We start from the raw sequence: 3,311 nt of genomic DNA, 5'->3' as shown, positions 1-3,311 counted from the left end.
TCCTGCTCCTGCATGGAGTTATTTGTTCTTGGGACATGACCTAGAATAGCAGCCAAAATCTCAGGCTCCACACTCAGTTAACCCTCTGAGCACAACCCACTGCTGTTAACTCTGCCCTTTCCCCTCCTCGCTGTGCAGGAACTGTGTAGCTGTTGTTAAAGCTCTTTGCTCTTCATGTTTCCATTCTTCTACGAGCTGGTTGGAGAAAGAGGCCTGTGAAATGCCTGAGCTGTGCTCATACACGGGAAAGATGCCTAAAAACCAGGAAACCCTAGGAAATTCTCATGAATCCCAAGGATCAGACCTATCCCCTTGTAGCAACATCATCATCCACAGCTCTGCATATGTTTTAGGCAGAGATGCCCGTACTCTGCTCCTCTTCACTCTTAAATCCCACCTAAGAAATGGAGGCACCTGGAGCTTCTGGGATGCTTTCCCCCCCGTTGGATGCACTGAGATGAGGGCCACCCCCACCCCCCACCCTCGCGTTATACCGGGGGTTAAAGGGCCTTAGTGCAGCTCCCTGGTGGTCTAGTGGTTAGGATTCGGCGCTCTCACCGCCGCGGCCCGGGTTCGATTCCCGGTCAGGGAAATGTGGTTTTCTCGGGTGTTTCTTTCTCTGCTTTTTGTTTTAATTTAGCAGAACCCGCTGTACAACGTGCGCAGCCCCCACCCTCCCCCCTTCCTTTCCTCGCCGTCCGGCGCCAGAGCGCTCCCGGGTGCTGAGTCTGCCCGGATGGGATTTGGAAGAGTGGGAGGAACAACCCAACCCTGCCAGGATGGAGTTTTTCCTGCTGCGTTTTGTCTCCAGAGACTCCCCATCCCAAAATCCCCCCTTACTCATCACACTGGCTGCGTCCTGTCGCTGCTCACAAGCTGCACCATCCGACCCCAATCTAGTGCCCGGCTAGCTCAGTCGGTAGAGCATGAGACTCTTAATCTCAGGGTCGTGGGTTCGAGCCCCACGTTGGGCGATCAGCTTTTTATACCTTACTGAAACAGTTTAGGGCTGTCTCGCACAGGATGGAACATGAGGCTGGGAGATATCATAGGTAATGACGTTTGTATCCCAGCAAACCCAGTGTTTTATGGGATTGGAGGGGGGCTTCCTTTGCTTTGAGAGGTGGAAATGCCTTTTTATCTGCCTTCCTTTTCGTCCTTTCCATCATTTGTTTTAAGTTCTCCTTCAACCTCTTCACACTGCAGAGTGAGTCCTATCTGCTCTCATCTCAAAGTCCAACATTATGCTATTTATTATTGCTTTATGCAGTCTTTGAGTCTTTGTAAACCTCTCCAGACTGGAACTGGGTAATAAAGAGGAGCAAAATCCAGCCCCAGGTGAACAACAGGGTGTACCTGTTCTCAAAGTCCCAGGAAACCCCCGTTCTTTGCCTCACAATGCTTCTAAACACATCCATTTAATCAACGTAATGCCCTATTTTCTCATTTAATGCCACAGATTGAGGCATCCTTTGTGGTTTAGACCCAAGCCTTTTGGCCTGGCCCATGTGCTGCATGAGGCCGTGTCGTGTTTGCCCAGGTGCGAGCGGCAGCATTGTTCCCACCAAACAATGTCCCCCGTTGGCTCCGAGGTCGTTCAGGTCCTGGCTCAGCCCTGGGGAGGGATAAAGGCAGCAGGGACCAGAGCCGGGGGGAGCTTGGACCACAGAAGGGAAGCAGAGTCTGGTAAGGGACCATCTCTGGGGGGTTATTTGGGGTTTGCTTTGTGTCTCCTGGCGCCATCCCAACACCCCCCCAAAACCTCCCATTCCTTTGAATCCCCCTATTTCCACACCCATAAATGGGGTTGGTTTTTGCTGAATCAGCATCAAATTTACCCTTTTGGGGAGAAAAAGGGCAGAAATGGGGCATTTTGGGAGCCCGGCTAGCTCAGTCGGTAGAGCATGAGACTCTTAATCTCAGGGTCGTGGGTTCGAGCCCCACGTTGGGCGCTTGGAGTTGTTTTTATTTGCCCAAATCTGCCTGGTTCTGGGTGCGAAATGCTGGTTCTGCATCTAAGCAAGAGGTGGAGGCACCTTAGGATGTATCTCTACTCGTTTTGACTCAGAAAGGGCATCACAAACCTCTGTGAGGGCTTTGCCTGGTTGGTTTCCTCCCCTGCTAAAGGCTGATCACTGAGGAAACTCATTACAGGGGTTAACAGAGCACCCGAGCTGTTCTCATCCGTAGGTCACCCTGTGCTGGGAGATCAGGATCCATCCCCTTTCCCAAGATGAAGGTGCTCTTCGTGGCGCTGACCCTTGCTCTGTTCATTGGGGTTGGTAAGTGAAGGGTCACAGTTGAGCTGGACTTAATAAGGGGCAGAGGGACACCTGATGGCGGTTGGATGGGTCTTGCCAAGCTCAAGGCAGGGATCTGCAGGGCCGGGGTTATGTCTGTCTGCAAAGCTCTGCCAGGAAGCGTTGAGTGTCCATGAGCATCACTGGGCTCTTGTTCTGTGAGTGAAGGGGACACTTGGTCCCATCCCTGGTGACCTCCACATCTCCTCTGGGATCCCCCCATCTCATTGTAGGGGTGTTTGAAGCAAACACACACACACACACCCTTGCAGAATGGAGCCCAAGTTCATCCCCTCTTCTCTGCCTGCTGCAGTTGAGGCTCTTCAATGCAAGGTCTGCAAGTACAAGATCCCCTTTGTCGGGTGCTTCCGGGGAGCGAATGAAACGACCTGTGAGCGGAGAGAGAAATGTGCCATCATCAAAACCTCCCTGGGTATGATGGGGGGGGTCAAAGCCACCCGTTTCCTTTGGTCGGGAGGGCTCGTGCTTGTCTTGGGGAAGCTAAAACGCTTTGCAGAGTGAATGAGGACGCAGTGATGAGCCTGATGTGGGGAAGGGGCCACATCCCTTCTCCCAGTGGAGGCTGCCCTATGTATGGGTGAACAAGTCCCTTTTAGGCAAAGGAGAGGCTCGGTCTCCCCAAGTGGGTTTTTGTCTATGTGGGAACGTGGCTCATGTAGCTCTTTCTCCTCATTAAACCAAGCAAGGTGTGACTTTATGTGGGTTTAAGGGGCTGATTTCTTACCTGCTGACTTCACAGTTGTCATAGTCTGGTTTGGGTTGAAGGGACCTTCAAGCTCCAACCCTCAGGGACACCTTCCACTAGAGCAGGTTGCTCCAAGGTCCAACCTGGCCTTGAAGCCCACCATTGGGTTGTATGAGCTCAGTGCTGCTCCCTTCTAACCACGGCCCCTCTCCCAGGGAAGGTGACCCTTTACTACCAGCAAGGCTGCACCTCTGCCATGAACTGCGGCCGGGAACGGGCATCCGATGCGGAATCCCGCCTGACAT

The 3,311-nt window shown here is 52.8% G+C and overlaps 3 non-coding genes across 3 annotated transcripts; all 3 read left to right on the top strand.

Annotated features, from left to right (window-relative positions):
- Positions 1 to 520: 520 nt before the first annotated feature.
- On the top strand, positions 521 to 592 carry TRNAE-CUC. Its single transcript has one exon. It is a non-coding gene; the product is annotated as a tRNA-Glu (tRNA).
- A 309-nt stretch (positions 593 to 901) lies between these two features.
- On the top strand, positions 902 to 974 carry TRNAK-CUU. The gene has a single exon. It is a non-coding gene; the product is annotated as a tRNA-Lys (tRNA).
- A 905-nt stretch (positions 975 to 1,879) lies between these two features.
- Positions 1,880 to 1,952, top strand: TRNAK-CUU. Its single transcript has one exon. It is a non-coding gene; the product is annotated as a tRNA-Lys (tRNA).
- Positions 1,953 to 3,311: the final 1,359 nt, after the last annotated feature.

Source organism: Nestor notabilis, unplaced genomic scaffold (assembly GCF_000696875.1).
Source record: "Nestor notabilis isolate BGI_N333 unplaced genomic scaffold, ASM69687v1 scaffold668, whole genome shotgun sequence".
Lineage (NCBI taxonomy): Eukaryota > Metazoa > Chordata > Aves > Psittaciformes > Psittacidae > Nestor > Nestor notabilis.
This window is presented reverse-complemented; position numbering and strand designations above follow the sequence as displayed.